The 20090-nt window shown below is 44.4% G+C and overlaps 1 long non-coding RNA gene across 1 annotated transcript in view; it reads left to right on the top strand.

Moving 5' to 3' along the window:
* The window catches only part of LOC117599216 (uncharacterized), a 63598-nt gene extending 52572 nt beyond the window's left edge, over nt 1–11026 (top strand). The window contains exon 5 of the long non-coding RNA XR_008304345.1: nt 9869–11026. This is a non-coding gene — a long non-coding RNA (uncharacterized LOC117599216). The remainder of the gene's footprint in view (nt 1–9868) is intronic.
* The last annotated feature ends 9064 nt before the right edge of the window (nt 11027–20090 follow it).

Genomic DNA, 20090 nt, shown 5'->3' on the forward strand with positions numbered 1-20090 from the left:
AGTGTTGTTAGACCTGCAAGCTTCAGGATGTGATGATGGGTGGTTAGTGACCAATGACATGCCTTGTTACTGAACCACTTAGGGCTACGGTGCCTACATGTTCTGCGTGTGCAGTTGTTAGGGACGTGCTAGCGAGTGGCTAAGCTTGCGATTAGCACCGGAGTGAAGAGAACAGCACTGCAGCATATGGGAGCCAATCTCCCAGAAACTTGACGTCTTCAAATTAGTCAGTGTGAGATCAAAGCAAGGCATGCCATGCTCACAGAGAAAAAGGCTTTGAACTGCCTCCTCTCTCCCCTCCCTTCTGTGTGTGTGTGTGAGTGTGTGCTTATGTGAGTGTCTGTGCTTATGTGTGAGAGAGAGAGAGAGAGAGAGAGAGAGGATGAGATAGGTTGGTGTGCTGGTATGGAAATGAAGAGCAAATCCCTTGAGTGTGATTCTGAGAGGTGAGAGAGTTTGCCTTTGATCACGTGTGTGTTTGTGTGTGTGCGCATGTGTGTGCGCTCATTCTTCCACTCTTACCCTCGTTTACATGCACAGACACTCCAAATAATAGAAAGGATGTGAAATGAATAACTGGGCAGTTTGAACCTGACGTGGGTATGGAGGAAGAATAAATCAAAGCAGACTGATACAACTGTAAAGCACACACATTGCATGTTGTATAGCGAGGAAGAAAAAAAACACAGAAACCAAGATATGTAGGGTCATATCAACCATTTCCAAACATCTGAACACCTCTCAGGCTTTCTGCACCAGTGATGTAAGACTAAATGTCAGAGATCTGCAGGCTCTCATGTTCCTGTTGTTCTGCTCTATTCTGTCTCAGTCTTGAATAAGGTGTGTTGGCAAGCTCAAGTGAGAACATGATATGAAAGAACCATACATTAATTTACCTTTAATAGTCTTCAGATAGTTCTACACAAAGGTGAAGACGGGGTGGTGGTGGTTGGGGGGTTTGAAGATTTCAGGTTTGAAATACTGAAACACCCTGAAATATGACAGTTCCAAATGGTTCTTAATGATTAAAAAAAAAAGATGAACAAGATGAAAAAGATGAACGAGTCAAGACAATGAACCAGCAAGATATACCTACAGTCATCCATGCAAAATGGATGAGTGCATCAGTTAGTAATTTTACATGGTGATTATATGGATATTACAGCACAGCACTGTAGAATGCTTGATCGGTCAGAAGGTGTTAACAGTAGTTCTGGCTGCAAGATAAGTAACAGTCTATGTTAATGTGCTCATTCTAATTGATTCTATAGTAACAACTTATAAACAACAAGGACTTATATGGTGAATGATCCACATCATCTGAATTAAAAAATGTGCAAACAAGTGCAATGATTGATATGGTGAAGTACTCTGTGAGGAGACATTTATTTAGCATTTTTGGAAGGAGTCTCCCGTGTCAGATCTTTGTAACAATCAGAGATAATATTTTCTTTTATGTTTTCCACCTTGGGAAGATCTTTAGGATGGAGGAGTTTGTGGTTTTTCTATAACATGACAAGATACACAAACTTCAAACAAGAGAAAAAAGGCTGGTGAGGGAACAGCTGTTTCTAGCTGTTATAATGTAAGTGATAACAGGAACTAACTTGTTTTGTGAATGTTGCACAACATTAAATGTAACTATAAATGGATTAAAAAAAAGTATAATTGCTGGGGTATAAGAGGAATAAAACACTTCTGGATATGCTGTTATTGGAAAATAATCAACATCGGGTGATAAAGGCCCTCCACTTCTGCATCACACCACCCTGTCATTGATTATTTTCCTATAACAGCACACTCTGTCATGTTTTACTCCTTACATATTTTCTAACCCCTCTGAAATTAATTACTGGCTACACCACTGGTTCAGTCTGACATCAAAAATAGTTCCTCCCCAATAACAAGAAGACAAAGACCCCCAAAATGGTTCTATGTGGAGTGTGTTCAGTGAATCACTCAGGTAAAATTGCTTATCCTATCTAGTTGCTTGCCCATCTAATTCAGCTATATTGATACAAACTGTGTGAACCCACAAGGCAAGAGCTGAGTTGTGATCCCGTACAGATGAGCAGTAATGACCATTTTTGCTGTACAGACACAGTCTTTTTTTTGCTGGTTCAAAATGTCTGGTATGCCAGAGATACCATAAAGCTAGGCAAATAACTGTGGAAGCAATTATTTTTTTTAGAGAGTTTATTGCTGTCAGTCAAAATCCATCTCGCATTAAACGTCACCTCTCCCACTGTCGCTCTCTCTCACTCACGCTTTCTCTCTCTCACACACACACACACACACACACACACACACACACACACACACACACACTATCTCTCTTGTTCTCGTACATGGAACAGATGGAGATAATCTCAGTCGCCTTTACCTTCTCTTCTGCTCTACATTTTATCTCCTTCAAAATTACACTCCCCTCTGGACAGTGGGTCACGTGTAGGACCTCATCTGACCTGATAAGTGTTTACAACATGGTTGACAAGGCAGTTGCATACAGAAGCATAATGCACTGTAGATTATATTGTCAATTATCAAGGACCATCAGGACAACTGCATCAAGGACCACCTGGCATTATGTACAGACACGTACTTACAATGCTGTGGTTCATGGTGTTTTGTTGAAACGGGTGCTGCTGCTCCCTTGTGGCCTTCGATGGCATTCTAGGGCGTTAAGTGGCATGTCACCTTGGAGCTGACTGCCCCACGGTTGCTGTGGCAACAGGGAGCCGCTAATCAGTGGCACGGTGTGCGTGCCATTACACTAGCCAGCCATGCTTTGTTTTCAGATGTTTATGCTATTTCTCTCCCAACAGTCACTGGGTTAAAATAGTTCTTTTTTTCCTTCTCAAACAATGTATTTAAAGATGTCTCAGTTTTTCCATTTTCCTAATTGCCTCCTTCACTCAGGGTGAGTGTCAGGGTCTTTGTATTTAACTATAGATTAATGGTCACCTAGCAACAACCAAATAAAACCGAGAGCATGCTGTTGTAACCTCTGCTCTCTCTCTCTCTCTCTCTCTCTCTCTCCCCCGTGTGTGCTCTGTAGAGATGGAGTGAATACGGTAAGAAGATTAGAGGCTGCCATTGCACTGTGTTGCATAGAAAGGGACGATACACACCCTCTCACATTTGCTAGAGGTACGGAAGTTTAGGAACAGCAGGGGAATGTGAACTTCAAATTGTTCCCATTCGTAACAGCTATGTGATAATCCTCTTCGGAGAATGCTTTTCTCATTTCATCTTTTATGATACACATTACCTTTAACCTCAGCCTCTCTCTACTCACACTCGACATAAATCACATAAATGCACCCCAATTTAAATATACCCACACCCCGACTGCTGACAATGACCAGTTTTTGATATGGAAAATGGTTTGAGGACACAGAACAAATGGTGTGAAATGAGCCATTTTGATCACAATGCTTGTGGAGCACCATAATTTCATGGTGTGTTATAGGAGGCAGAAGCAGGGAAAGTGTGGGATGGGTGGATGTCTGGCCCGAGGGTCACCGAGTCTGACAGCACAAAATAAATGCTTGTGCTCCAAAGCCTCTATCCATTGATCACACACACACATGCCTCTGCTGCTAAGTGGTAGAAATAAGAAAATGTAAAGGACTCAGCAACAACAGTCTCTCTCCTTTTCATCTGTCCATTTTGTGTCTAACCTGTCATGAATACAAGTCCACATTTTCTGCATGTGTTCACCAAAGGTGTTGCATCTTTCCTGACCCCATTCTCACATCAGTGATCTGAACACAGAGAAAAACGATAAATACTTTATATGGTTAAAGTTTGTGGTAGGGTAGCTTCACTGATTATTGCATAAGCCTGAAACACCTGTAATAGATTTTGTAGCAAACCTGTACACAAAGTAGTAAAACATTACGGTATAACTGGGTTGAAAATGTTCTCAAAGAGACTAGCTTTCATCAATGATCTGTTAATTATATACAATCCACAGAATACAATCCACACTGAGCTGAGCTATTGAAGGAAAAAGGATCTTTCTCAAAACACCAACAGTGGTTTTCTGGACCCACAATTTGAACCCACACCCGTTCATTCAGTAACTCAGAGCTACTAAAACCTTAGCAATTAGACAAATCACTTGTCTGAAATATGAAGAAATGTGAAGTGATAACTTCCTAAGTTCTATAATGGACACTACATATGACATGGTCTTATACACCATCTGTAGTACACTGTATGTAAGGTATATGCCTATATGTCAAACAGGAAGACATTTCTGAATGTAGAGAAAAGCTGTTTGGTACCCATACTTACTATACCTGCTATACTGGAGAATGAAGAAAGGCCCTACGCAGTCTTTAATGCATAAATACCTAGATGTCAATGATAAATTCAATGAATTAAGTAGTTTAGGATTAGTATAGCAGCATGCAGTTAATTTCATTCAGCACATTCATTTGAACATTAAAGACATAGGAAAGTGCTGCTCTATGTGGTTGTGCATTTGCTATTCTTCCTGACATATAGTTGTGTTGTTATACAATGGCGCCTCCTGGTGCATGGAACACGCAAACATGGCATTCACACAGTCTGCAAAACAGGTCCAAGCCGGGTCCAGCTTCACATAGGTTATATAGATTTCCTCTCTAGCTATGCCAGAGATATCCAAATGTGATCTCAGATCGGCAACACAATACAGCATACAAAAAGGGTGGACTGGAAATAAAATCAGCTGGGAACTTGTTTCAAACATTTGTAACATAAATGAAATTTCATCGAATACGCTATATGGCCAAAAGTATGTAGACAGCCGACCATCACAGCCATGTGTAAGCCTTCCCCAAAATTTGGAAGCACACGATTGTATAGAATGTCTTTGTATGCCCTAACATTACAATTTCCTTTCATTTGAACTAATGAGACCAAACGTCTCCAGGTTACGTATGTAACCATGGTTCCCCGAAGGGAACGAGACGCTGCGTCTAAACGCTATGGGAACGCCTTCAGCGTGACCGCGCTCTGAATTACATGTCTAATTAGTCTAATTAATGGCGAGACGTCACGGGCGGGGTGACGGAATAACCCGGAAGCATAAAAGCCCGAGCGGCATGCGCCGCGCTAGCTTTCAAGAAATGAGGCAAGCGCAGCAGGGATGCCGGAAGTGTGGCACTGAGACGCAGTGTCTCGTTCCCTTCGGGGAACCATGGTTACATACGTAACCTGGAGACGTTCCCCTTCAGGAACTCGAGCTGCGTCGAAACGCTATGGGAACAAGTATGCCCACGCCGCCAGACTTACAAATCCCTGCCTAGTGTGGGAAAGGCACAGCTAAGGCAAAAGGACAGAAGAGCCAGGAGTGGCTCGCATATCCAGGCCATAGAACCTGGTAAAAGTGAGGGGCGTGGACCAACCCGCCGCGTCGCAGATGTCCTGCATGGACGCACCTGCCAAGAAGGCCTTGGAGGCCGCCACACCTCGGGTCGAATGAGCCTTGACCCCCAGGGGCGAGGGGAGACCAGAGGACTTGTAGGCCAGGGACGTGGCTTCCACGATCCACCGGCTGAGGGTCTGCTTAGTAGCAGGACGACCCCTCTTAGGGGGACCAAAGCATACAAACAATTGGTCCTTCCTCCACAGGGCAGTTCTGTGGACGTACGCGTCCAGTGCTCGCACTGGACACGTACAGTTGAGCTTCCGTTGGTCGGGCTCCCGAAAGGGAGGAGGGCAGAAGGCCTGCAGCACGACTGGCCGTGGTGCCGAGGAGGGGACTTTCGGTACGTACCCCGCTCGGGGGTACAAGAACGCTTTGGCCAAACCGGGCACAAAGTCTAAATAGGAAGGGGCCACCGAGAGGGCCTGAAGATCCCCCACTCTCCTCAGAGAGGAAATAGCCAAAAGAAAGGCAGTTTTTAACGTCAAGAGACGGCCACGGCCAGGTTCCACGGAGGGACCCGAGATCGCACTGGAGGCCTCAGCCTCAGCGCACCGCGGAGGAAACGTGTAACCAGGGGGTGCCTGCCCACTGACTGGCCACCAAGAGGGGCGTGGTAGGCCGCAATGGCCGCCACGTACACCTTCAGGGTGGAATGGGTCAGCCCCGCGAAGAGCCGGGCCTGCAAGAACTCCAGCACTGTACCAACCGGGCAGTGAACAGGATCGAGCTGGCGGTCTCCGCACCAGGAAGTGAAAAGTTTCCACTTCAAGGCATACAGTTTCCTCGTTGAGGGAGCTCTGGACTGGAGGATGGTCTCAACAACCTCGGCTGAGAGACCGGAAGCTCTGAGTTGTGCCCCCTCAGAGGCCACACCCAAAGCTTCCACAACTCCGGGCGGAGGTGAAGAATGTCGCCCCCTGCCTGTGAGAGGAGGTCCCTCCTGACGGGAATCTCCCATGGAGAGCCGTCGAGAAGGGAAATCAGGTCCGAGAACCACGCTCGGCCCGGCCAGAACGGGGCTACTAGCAACAGGCGGACCCCGTCCCAGCGCACTCTCTCCAGAACTCCCGGGAGCAGAGCGACCGGAGGAAAGGCGTACAGATGCAGCCTCGGCCAAGCCTGTGCCATAGCATCCAGTCCCAGGGGAGCTGGATGAGTCAGAGAGAACCAAAGGGGGCAGTGCGACGTCTCCTGCGTCGCAAACAGGTCAACCTGAGCTCGACCAAACACCTGCCATATCTGCTCCACCACCTCGGGGTGGAGTCTCCATTCCCCGGGGATCGGCCCCTGCCTCGACAGGGTGTCTGCTCCCGTATTGAGACGGCCAGGGATATAAGCTGCTCTCAGCGAGAGGAGCTTTCCCTGGGACCACACAAGGATCTGGAGCGCCAGCCTGTAAAGGGGGCGCGAACGCAGACCTCCCTGGTGGTTGATGTAATAGGCCACTGCCATGTTGTCGGTGCGCACCAACACGTGACGACCTCTTAGGTCCGGGAGAAAATGTTTTAGTGCTAGAAGCACGGCCAGCATCTCCAGGCAGTTGATGTGCCAAGTGAGACGGCGGCCACTCCACAGACCACGGGCTGAGCGGCCACTCATGACCGCTCCCCAACCAGTGAGGGGCGCGTCCGTCGCTAGCATTACGCGGCGACCAGGAGCTCCCAGCACCGGGCCCTGAGACAAGAAGCCAGGCTTCCTCCACATGTATAGAGCCCACAGGCACCGCCTCGTGACTCTGATCATCCGAAGCGGATTTCCCCTCAGGGAGAACCCCCTGGTCTTGAGCCACCACTGTAAAGGCCTCATATATAACAGGCCAAAGGGTATTACGATGGACGCTGCTGCCATCAACCCCAGCAGTTTCTGGAACTGCTTGACAGTGAGTGACCGGCCTTCCCTCAGTCTCGCGACTGCCGTGCGGATCGACTCTATCCGAGCGGGAGACAAACGCGCCTGCATCGTGGTCGAATCCCACACCACGCCCAGGTAAGTGGTTCTCTGAACCGGAAAAAGCACACTTTTCCCGGCGTTTAGCCTTAACCCCAGTTTCTTCACGTGGGTGAGAACGGCATCTCGATGCCGAACCGCCAACTGCTCCGATCGAGCTAATATCAACCAATCGTCGATATAGTTCAGTATGCGGAGTCGCATAGGAGCCAGAGCAGCATCCACACACTTCGTGAAGGTGCGGACCTGATCTGAGGCACGTCCTGAGTGACCGTGAGCATCCTGAACTTCAGTCGAGCGACTGAGAGGTTCAACTGCCGCAAGTCCAAGATAGGACGCAGCCCCCCATCCTTCTTGGGAACAATGAAGTAGCAGCTGTAAAAGCCAGACTCTCTGTCGTGAGGAGGGACCACCTCGATGGCCTCCTTCCTCAGGAGAGTGCACACTTCCTTTTCCATCACCAGAGCCTGCACGGGGCCCACCAAGGTGGGAAGAACCCCGGAGAAACGAGGCGGAGGAAAGCCGAACTGGATTTGGTAGGCTCTCTCTATGGTATGCAGGACCCACTGAGACACATTCGGCAGAAGTTTCCACGCTGCCAGAAAGCTCACTAAGGGGATCAGCCTCTCGAGACTGACCTCTGGCATGACAGAAGCGGCTAGCTTGGCGCCCTGGAGCGGCGAACTGACAGGGAACGCCCGGGCTAGCTGCTCAGCAGGCCTCCAAGGAGGCCGTGAGCCTCCCAGACCCGCTACGTTGCCGGGCGGGAGCTGGGAGAAGCGCTCGCCGGAGACCGCTGCGCCCTGAAGCACCGTAGGTGGCAGGGTTGGCAGACCGGCCTCCCGAGGGCACTGTCAGCCAAAGGTGCCTCTCCGCCGCCACCAGGACTGCCATAGACCGGCCGATAGCACGGACGGTCTCCTTGGTGGCGCGGAGGGAAAGGTCGGCGGCCCGCCTGAGCTCCTCCAGGTGCTCAGACGGCATCTCCCCCTCATCCAGCTCTTTGAGCAGGTCGGCCTTGTACGCCTGTAAGACGCCCATAGTGTGCAGACACGCACCGGCCTGACCCGCTGCCGCATACGCTTTGCCCACGAGCGCCGAGGTGGTACGCTTAGTGGGCAGCACCGGAGGCTTCAGGGACGATGCCGCGTCAGGGGACAGATAGCATGCTAGCGTCTGTTCAACCCTGGGCATCGTCCTATAACCAGCCACGTCAAGCCCCGCCACGTTAGCATAACGAGAGGAGGCGGGAGTCAATAGACGGGCGGAAAAGGGCCTGTCCTACGACCTCGACACCTCGGTGTGCTCATCGAGCTTCGACCTCGCCGGCGAAACCCAAGTCTCAGCGGGCCAGTCGATACTCAACTTAGTGACGGCCCGCGAAACCACCTCCAGCAGCTCCTCATATTGGGGAGACTGCGGCTCAGGATCGGCGCCCTCCACGTCAACCTCCTCGGAGGAAGACAGGTGGAGCGCCGGGCCCGCTCCCCGGGGGAAGAAACCACAGAGCGTGCTTCCAAACCCAGGGAGCGGACGGTAGATCTGGAGGGTGAGGAAGGAGAAAAGGGCTCGCCCGTCTCCATTCCCTCCGCCAGATCTAGCTGCGAGCCCCACGAATGCAGACGGCCGGCACCACGAGGCTCGCGAGTGAAGGCTCCCTCCTCGAAGAGAGCCTTCCGTGCTCCGCTCCCAAACAGACAACGCAAAGGCTGTGTGTATCACCGCCCGTGATATAACGCGGGCAGGGAGGGACACACAGCCTAAAATGCTGTCCGCTAATCTCGCCCTTCCGGTGTTTCGTTTTGTCTATGGCCTTAGACATGCCGCCAACAACACAAAATAAACAAACAATATGACAGACAATATGACATAGAGCGCTTGCTGAATGACAGAAGCTAGCGTGGCGCATGCCGCTCGGGCTTTTATGCTTCCGGGTCGTTCCATCACCCCGCCTGTGACGTCTCACCATTAATTAGACTGATTACATATGTAATTCAGAGCGCGGTCACGCTGAAGGCGTTCCCATAGCGGTTCAAAGCAGCTCGAGTTCCTGAAGGGGAACCTGTTCCAGCACAAAGCGAGGTCAATTAAGACAGTTTGCCAGGGTTGGGGTTGAAGAAGTGGCGTGCACAGATCCCTGACCTCAATGAATTAGAATGCTGACTGCACCCCAGGCCTCCTCACTCAACATCAGTGCCCAACCTCACTAATGCTCTTGTGGCTGAATGGGCACAAATGCCACAGCGACACTCCAAAATCTAGTGGAAATCCATCCCAGAACAAATAAGAGGTTATTGTAAAAGCAAAGGGAGACTAAATCTGGAATGGGATGTTCAACAAGCACATATGGGTGTGTTGGTCAAGTGTCCACATACTTTTGGCCATATAGTGTACAACACTATTGCTGGACCTACAAAGATTTTCTCTATGATTTGCCTTGTTTTACATATCACCTGCTTTCACATTCATTTGTTCATCTTCAGTGATTGCTTTATCTAGGTCAGGATTGTGCTGGAGTCTATCCTTGGAACACTGAGCATGAGGCAGGAATGCAGCCTGGATAGGATGCCATTGCAGGACACCATGTACACGCATTGACACACTCAGTCACACCTAAGGGCAGTTTAGCATAGCCAATCCACCTAATGGTATGTTTCTGGGAGGTGGGAGGAAACCAGAGAACCCAGAGGAATCCTATGTGGACCTGAGTATATCAAGTGAAACTCCACACAGTATCCTGAGCTCAAAACCCTGCTTTTACATAATGGACAGACACCAAATCAACATGCTAAAGGTCAAGCAAACTATTCAGTGTATATTTTTTGAATTCTTCAATAATTTCTTTAATAAAGCATTGATGGGATTGATTGTTAGGCAGTTTTTCTGCTGCTTTGTCTGATTCTGAAGACTTCTGATTCTGAAGAAATTCTGAAGCATTCACTTCAGAAGCAATTGTTTGGGGCATTAATATAGAGTAGGTACATACTGTCTGCAATAGGTATGCCACAGAGTGAAGCCATAAAGGTGAAGTTTTACAAGCATAGCTTAGCTTGGTTAAGCTTGGTTGTTTACTTTTGTATCAAAGGACCATCACACCAGGACTAATTCCGCTAGCTAGTAATCTCTCACCAGCTCACATTTCCCTGTAAGAAGATTACTACCTTTCCTCAGTATAAAACATTGAAAGCTGTGGGATACTAATGGGATACTGTGGGATACTACTGTATATTTCTGAACACTTCACTGCATCTGCTAGCAAATGTGTTGGTGCCACAGAGGATAATAAACAAACAATAAACAAATAATTTCCCATTGTATATCTCACTATCACATGGAAGGATCTTTGTGGTTGAAAATGATTGTGCCATTTATTGTGCCATACGGCATCACTTTAAAGAAGCGTTGTTATGATTGTAGCTGGTGGGTTAAAATATGCAGTACAGTATTACACAGGATTGGGAAACACTGACTTGATGCTTGTTTGTTTGTTCGTCTGTAATAAAATCTGAAGCAAAGTGATTTTATTTTAAGCAAACCTTTGATATAAGAAGTATATTACTAACAAGAGTCACATGCCACTTTTCCCTAAAATTTCATTAAAATGCAGCAATGAAATGTGTCTGTATTATTCATCACTCTTTGTGAAATTAAATATGTTACCAATATCAAATGATTAAATATTTCACTACAATATCGCACTGTTGTTTTTCTTTTTTTCATTTAACACAAACTGTTTTCGGTGGACAGGGCAGCCTGCATGAAAATCTTCTCTGAAGCCCCTGAAACAGCGCCAGTAGGAATCCAGTGAAGCACAGCTTCTACAGGCTTCTATGGCAGATTCATCTGTACTGTGTTTTAATGGGTGGAGGAGTAACACTCATTGGACAACAAGCTTTTAATACATAATTTTGTGTCTGCTTCGCTTCACCACTTCACTGGGGGTTAAAAGGTGGTGGCTTTGCATAGAAAAACACATCTCAACGTTTACTGTGTTTATTGTCTTCACTTGTCCCACCTGGCTTCTCCATATGATGATTGGGAGATCTCTCAAAGGAACTGAACCTCTCAACCAACTGCCAATCATTGAAATGATAATGAACAAAAGTGACATCACAAACATACATATTGGCAGCAATGGTGGAAAGAGTACTGAAAAAGCATACTCAAGTAAAAGTACTATTACTTCCCAAAAAATGTAGTGCGAGTAGAGTAAAAGTACCTGTCCTAAATACTACTCAAAGTACAAGTAAAAAGTAGCCCTTTTAAAAGTACTCAAGAGTAATGAGTAGTGAGTATTATGCTGTGAATGTTATTCCACATTATACCCTGCAAATTAAAAGTGTAGCTTACAGTGTCATTCTCTTTTATGGATGTTTCTCAGTTTAAAAAAAAAAAAAAATTGAATTTGCTGTTCAGTTTTAAAATGAGCTGATTCTCAAAATTTGTACTGTCCAGACTTGCTCGTTTAGGTGTAAACAGCTGCCCAGCACAGCTAAAAAGGCACTCACATGCTGCAGAGGCAGGCAAGGGTGTGTTCAGTTTGAGGCTTAGCTTTTTCACCAAAGGAAATGAGTGAAGCAGGCCCATCTCTTCTGAGGCACAAGCCAAGTACCCATCCAATTCAGATGCAGTTGGGGATGGAACAGTCTTAATGGAAGAAAAGAAGTCATCCTCATCAGAGGCATCACATTGTGATTCGTTTTGCTGGGTGCCCTTAATGACATCAAGATAATGCAGGATGTAATCCATACCTACCATACACACAAACATTAATAATAATTGTGCATAATGCCGATAGACAAACTATGGCATGTTTACTAGTGTGTTATGGACCAACTTTTGCGGTTGTCATGGATAGTTTAGAAATTAAATAAAACCGTTCACTTGCTGCATAAGCCCTGCTGCATTTATTACCCTATAACCCCTCAATACCCTTTTCTAACACTGTTCCACAGTCTGACTGTGCTACAGCAGGCAAGTAAATAAATATTGAACCAATAGCTTAACTCCACACAAAACCATACACAGTAGAGGAACAGTTACAAGTGGGATAAGCAAAATGTACCCATGACTCCTGACATCAAAAAACAAAATGCTGCATGTTCTCACTCTAACAGAAATTGGCATAATATCCATTTCATCAAATAATCTGTATTCATGTACAAATTAGGAACATCTTACCTGCTTTTATGATGTGGGCCTTGTTTTGAATTTTGGAAGAAGAATTGCAGCACTGATGAGTTCCGGATCTTCCATAAACTCCCCAAAGCGCTTTTGTAGACGCTGCTGCAGAGCATGAATAAGGGGAAGACATACCTTGACTGAAGCCTCCATCTATTTGATCTTGGAATCAAGAAGGTAGATGGTGGGAAGCAGCCACCCCATCTGAGTGTTTGTTTCAGATTGAAGGATGTTCAAGTACTCCAATTAGAACAATGTCAGATTGAGCAAACAGACTTACATGTTCATTTTGAATGCTGCACATACATTCCGAAGGGATGCTTCTCCCTGCTCCTTTAGGATCCGCATTGTACACCGAATTCCATCTTGTGTGGTTGGGCTGAATGAACTGCAGCTTACATTCTTCTTGGACGATCTGCCATTGATGGCAGACCGGCTGGTTTTATCGTATAATGCCTGGCATTTCGCAAACGTTGAACAGGTAAGCTTCTTATATACCTCACTGCTGTCCTCTGCCTTGGAAGCATCCACAGTAGCCACCAAATTAAGAAGATAACACGTGCAACGCTGATACTTGGGTAGATGATACTCCAACCCACTGTTAGTATTTAAAATAGAACAGGTGTCCTGAACCTCAACTCCTTCTGCATCTTCCTCACTCTCCAGTGTCACTGCCTCAGCAGAGTCAGCACCAATCAACTCTTGCTGACTCTGCTCACCATACACCTTAAATGCTTTAATGATCCACTATCAGTTGTTGTTCTGACTATTTTTCCTGAGATGCCATATTCCGAGTGGATGTCATCCAGGGTCCCTGCAAGCAAATCAAACGTATGTGATCCTTTCAAGCGTCTAAAGGCAATTGAAGCAGACCTTCTTTCCAGTGTAGATTCATCGATCCAGTGTGCGGTTACACCGATGTAACTCCGTTGTCGAGCTGTCCAACAATCAGTAGTGGTACCTATAGAGCTGACTTTTACCATTTCAGCAAATGATGTTTTTTTTTTTCACCTTTGCGGCTGCTTCCTCGATTCTCAACTTCACAGTTGGTCTGGACATAACTGTACAGCTACGTTGCATTGTATGGATTAGATTTTTGAATGTTGGAAGTTCAACTATGGTTAATGGCTGAAGGCTTTCACAGACAAACTCAACTACAAGCCTGTCAATTGTGGACTGAGTAACTTGCCTGCATGACATGGAGTAGTCTTTAATCTTCATCTGTTTCACAGCTAAATCACACCTCTGTTCTTCTGAGTTTTTTCTTTTCAAGACACATTCATTGTACTACTTTAATTTCGATGGATGTTTTCTCTGGAAAAAAAAAAAAAAAAAAAAAGAATACACTTCAAAACTGAGTAACTCACATTTGTAACCACTGATAAAAACTTTTGCTCGCATCATTTAAAAAACAAACAAACATGATTTAACTATAAAACTATAAAAGTTACTTGCTATTCATGGACTACAATTTTAAATCGCCATGTGAACACATTACATTATACAATATATGCACCGATAATAAGCCGACAGAAAGCAGGTTAATGTGTTTATATGCTGAGTGAAACCTCTGTAAGAGGCAAAAACACAGCTGTGACGATAGGTTAACGATAGGTGCACTTTGAACCCTGGCTAACAAGCTAAGGGTGTCCAGCAGTTTTTGTGCTATTTTTTGGCTGCCAAATGTTCGGTACATCCCTAATTCACATTAGCTACGTTTACATGGACACTAATAATCCGATCGTAATTGGACTAGAAGCACAATCAGATCTAAAAAGTCACATGTAAACACGTCAATCGGAATGAATTGGCCAAAACCGATTAGAATTTCATTCGGGTCGTAAGGGGTGGTTTAAACCTTTTCTAATCCGATGGAGAGGACATGTAAACACTTCATCGGGTTGAAAATTAAACCAGATAGTTCTGCGCATGTGCAATGACGTACAAACACGTAATGACGTATGACGCACGGCTGTGCAGAGTGTCATAAATGACTGTCGTGTCATCCTACAATTCTCCTTCCACTCCTCGTCTGTGAAGTGGTGCAAGACGACGTCGCCCCACCAGTCCTTGCGTCGGACCCTCATCCACAGGCGCCTTGCTCTGGGCTCGGGAAGGGGCATTTTAATTGCTTGATAAATACATGCAGTACCGCACAAAACATCACGCGCTCGTCGTCTTCTAATTAGCAGCTGAAATAGGCAAATGTTAAGTCTGCTTTTTAAAACGAAAAAAGAAGCAATGGCGAGAGAGTGGCTGCTAGTATCTGCATGTTGGAACGGCTGGAAACGTGTAATCGTGCACTTTGCGCATGTCAGAAGATTCTGTCATGTAAACGCGCATATCAACCTGATTACTTTATTCAGCATTCTTGTAAACACTGCGATCGGATTAATCAATCTGATTGATTTCATTCCGATTGAAACAAAAAGTGTCCATGTAAATGTAGCTATTGGCTCATAAAACCTCTACATGAATACACTTTCCCAGAAAAATTGCGTATTTACGCCCCCCGCTCTATATTGGTTGTGACTTTTATTATACCATTTAACATATTTAAGATATGATACTTAGCAGATATTCAAAACTTACCTCGATGTGTTTTTTTTTTAAATTAGAGGAAGAATTCTTGAATGCCGATATTTCAACTGGTCTAGGCAGGCGAAGTTGACATAACATAATGACACAATTACCCTTCTTCGTCTTCACTGCAAAAAGCTGCTTCAGGTGTGGCCAAGGATGCTGAAGTGCTGTATTTGCATGTTGAAGCATCCACCACACTTCCTCCCTCCTCCATGATTAAACTAAATTGGCGCCAGGTGTCTTGAAGTCTGTGTGACGCAAGTTTTCTATGCGCGATTTGATTCGACGGGAATGACGGGACCGATTGTTCTCCTTAGCCAATCAGCGGTGACAGGAAAAAAATAAACCTATAAAGTAGGGACGGCAGATTGAGGGAAAGTAGCGCAGTAAAAGTACCGATACAGCACTAAAAATGTACTCAAGTAAAAGTACACTGTTTTTAAACTACTTAATAAAGTACAATTCCTGAGAATAACTACTCAATTACAGTAACGAGAGTATTTGTAATTCGTTACTTTACACCACTGGTCACTACCTTCTTCAGAGAAATTCAGCTAGGTAGTTAGCAGCTTAGCTGCAATTTAGCGCAACATGACAGACGCTATGAATTTTGTTGACCTGACTTTGAAAATACCTTTTGATGCTCTTATGTATGAATTAAACAGGAGGCCAGACCACGGATGAAAGATAAAACAGATAAAAAAGAATACACACAGGTATATACACCGATTAGCCATTAAATTAAAACCACTGACAGGTGAAATGAATAACATTGATTATCTTGTTACAATGTCAACTGTCAAGGGGTGGGATATATTAGGTAACAAGTGAACAGTCAGTTCTTGAGGTTGATATGTTGGAAGCAGGAAAAATAGGCAAGTGTAATGATCTAAGCAACTTTGACGAGGGCCAAATTGTGATGGCTAGGCAACTTGGTCAGAGCATCTCCAAAACGGAAGGTCTTGTGGGGTGTTCCCAGTATGCAGTGGTTAGCACCTACCAAAAGTGTTCCAAAGAAGGACAACCAGTGAACTGGCAACAGGGTCACATGTGCCCAAGGCTCACTGAAGGCACGTGGGGAGCAAAGGCTAGCTCATCTGGTCAGAGACCACAGAAGAGCTACTGTAGCACAAATTGCTGAAAAAGTTAATGCTGGCTATGATATGGAAAGAAGGCAAGCCGATCTCTGAGAAATGTTCTGCTGGGAAACTTGGGTCTTGGCATTCATGTGGATGTTAGGTTGACATGTACCACCTACCTAAACATTGTTACAGACCAAGTATTCCCCTTCATGGCAATGGTATTCCCTAATGGCAGTGGCCTCTTTCAGCAGAATAATGCATCCAATAGAGCATCTGTGGGATGTGCTGGACAAACAAGTCCAATCCATGGAGACCCCACCTCGCACCATACAGGACTTAAAGGATCCACTGCTAAAGTCTTGGTGCCAAATACCACAGCAGAGGTCTTGTGGAGTCCATGCTTCGTTGGGTCAGATCTGTTTTGGCTGCACAAAGGGGACCTACACAATATTAGGTAGGTGGTTTTAATGTTATGACTGATTGGTGTAGATACAGTACCAAAAAACACTAGCCACCACTGATTGCAATAAATTTCTATGTACCACTGAATGCATGGCCACAGTCCCCAAAACATGGAGCCCTGACAGCCCCTTACTGCAAACCAACACATTCCAAAAAAAAAACCCACATACATTACTAGATTACACATCCGTTATAAGTATTTGTGTAGCCTCAGGCATACACAGAAGGCAAACTTACCTCAGGCGACTGGCTTCCTTCTTGCTTTTCAAACTCATCCACCAAGTCCAGGTCTTTAACAAGCTTCTACTCAACAGCCAGCAGTGACAACATGTTGAGTCTTCTTTCAGTTCATTTTAGAGTTAGAGAAAATGAATGTTCTCTGACTTCTCTTTCCTTCTTGGGTTTTCTTTTCATCAACGCACTTAGCATGGATTTTATAGTTATCCGTGTATTTGTCATCTACTTATCTAGCTCCAGTTAAAGGTTCAATAGTTTTATTTAATAAAATATTTTTTCATTTCTTGCTTTTCCAAATAACCAGGAAAATATCTATAACATGATAACAAAAAAAAAAAGGTTTAAGCCATGGCCACAGCACAAGTGTATCATGTGGCTGAGAAAACCCATTTGGAAAACTGCATTACATATTTACATGGGCCTCCTGTTAGTCATTTTATAGATATTCCCCAATTTTCCTTTACTCCACATCCATCACCTCACAATGTTTCTGGATGAGAGTATTCTGTACGCATCTTAGCTGATGCTTTTCACCAGTGTTTTCTTTCTTTCTGATGTTCCCCCTGCATTTGTAGGCTTGATATTTGTCTTCTATTTTATTGTTTTTGGTTGTTATTCGAATTTGTCTGCTGGTTGCTCATAGTGGGGGAGCTCCAGACTCATCTCAGAGAAATCACACTTAAGCAGCAGATTTCCTCAGGCCTTGATCCATCATGTGTGACGTGTCGATCTACCTGCTGTGGACTGAGTGTAGCATCTGATCACTTTCAGCGTGCCTGTTACTTTTTGTTGAGTTTTTTTCAAAATACATTGTAAAGTGATCTTGGGTGTGAGAAAGGCACTATATAATTTAATCATCATCATCATCATCATAATATTATTATTATTATTATTATTATTATTATAAAGAAAAATATGGCAGCGAGAGAAAATATGGCAGCCAGTTAATTCTTGAGCAAAAAATAAAAAATACATGGTGCTTTGAAAACACTTAACAACAAGAAACACAGTAAATCCAGAATAAATACTGGCAGCTCTTTTCCAAGATGAAGTAATTTGTTACTGCTGAAGGAGATGAGCTGGATACAGAATTAGTGATGTTGCTCCTGGACAGGTATGTTAACGTAATCTGTATAAAGCATTGACCTGTTTGAATGGTGGCTTCACATAACAAATCAAGTAGATATGTTTTAACTTAGAGAGCCGGGTAAGGCAATGCTTTGGATGAACTACCTTGAAATGTATGTAATGTTAGATATAACATGTATCTATGCTAATGATGCTATGATAACAATGGTAACAGCAGCTGAAAACTCTCTGAGACCTAATTACAAAGAAAAACTGGACAGTGAAGGCACTGGACTTTTCATAAATCAGCATGAGCCAAATTCCATGCATTTATAGTGTAATTTATACAATAATTCGATATCTTGCTAAGGGGAGATGCTTATCTAAGAGCTAGGTTTCTGAAAGCCAATCACAGTCATCCTGTATAGAAACTAGCCACACTATTCACTGTTGTTATGAACTTGTGAAATAGTTTTTTTTTTTTTGTAAGAGAACTGTAGATGTCAACTCAATGTAAAAAAAAAAAACTATTGCCATGTTGTTTTTATTTCTTTGGGTCTCCTATTAAGCATAATGTTAACTAGGTATTTGTCTAATTGTAAGATAATTAAATTTGTAAGATAATAAAATTGTAAGATATATTTTTATCTTATTGTAAGACTTATCTTACCCTTATCTTCCCCAACAAGCGTTAGGTACATTTATCATCCAGATCTAAATAACGAAGTAAGGCAATGCCCTTAATAAATAAACAGCCTAGCGCTTCATTTGAAAGTGATGCCATGTCAATGCTAATGCTAACTCTAGTTGAAATCTACTCTGTAGGCCATGATAGAATCTGGGGGAGGAGTGTCATGAACATGGGCAAGAAATGGGCAGGCTCAATGGGTTAAAAAAATCATGCAAATGTTGAACCTACCTCCTTAGCCGTTAGACCTAATGCTGACAAATTTTTACTAATCTTGACTAATGCATCTTTAAAACAGTTAGGACCTAACTGACTGCTCATTGGATACAAATTCAGACCCCCACACACCAGTAACATTTCTGAGTTTATTTTAAATGCTGTGACTTTACATTCATTGGCTCGTGTTCTATGTACTATGTTGTATGTGACAGAATAATGGCCTATTCATTCATGTCAAATCTATGCTCACTGAAGTCCCCCTAGTGGCCAGGGTCCTTTGGCATGTGCCCAGTAGGCCTAGTCTGAAATCAATCCCTGACTGAATGTCAACCCTGTAACTGAACACAGAAATCGCACTTACTGAACCTACTGAAATTTGTGTTGAGTATTAAACACATGTGCATCATACCTCACATTTATTGTGATAGTCACCTTCTCTAAACAGAATTCATTTATTGTATGATGCATTGATAATTAAATTCAGTTTTATTTGCATAGTGTTTTAATCACAGACATTGTCATTGTCATTGTTAAAACAGAAATCTTTACAAGAATCCCATGTAGATCTAAATCTTTAAAGAGCAAGCCAGAGGCAACAGTGACAAGGAAACACTTCTTGAGATGCCATGAGGAAGAAACCTTGAGAGGAACCCGACTCAAAGGGAAATCCATCATCTCGTGGGTGACACTGGATAGTGGGGATATAAATTATTACTCTGCTACTATGCTGTACAGCTGTATGTTATAAAGTCAAACAGAACTAAATGTGTTGAAAGGATGTACAATATGAGTATATTGTGAATGAGTGCCCTGGGATGAGCACAGGACAGTCTTTATGACTACTGAAGCAGTTCTTAGGTACAAGTCTACAGGTATCCAGTATCCAGGTGAGATTATCCACTAAAGCAAGGATGTGACTTGGGCTTCCACAACAGCAGAAAGTGAGTCGTGAGTGCAGAAGCTCTAAACAGAAGTAGAGCATCAGGATAAACGGATAGTCATTAGTCAGGATGCAGACTGGGTTATAAAAAGACTCTTTTTTTTTAGATACAAAGCAGCCCATAAATCCAGCATGTAACTCAATCATGCTTCCTCAGGTTTAGCAGATATTTTCCACAAGGGGGAGATCTTCCTCTACTAGCGTTCATGTGTGTGTAAGTGGCTGAAGGGGAACTGCTTGGCCAGGTTTGTGATTTCCCCC

This window comes from Pangasianodon hypophthalmus, chromosome 16, assembly GCF_027358585.1.
Source record: "Pangasianodon hypophthalmus isolate fPanHyp1 chromosome 16, fPanHyp1.pri, whole genome shotgun sequence".
Classification (NCBI taxonomy): Eukaryota; Metazoa; Chordata; class Actinopteri; order Siluriformes; family Pangasiidae; genus Pangasianodon; species Pangasianodon hypophthalmus.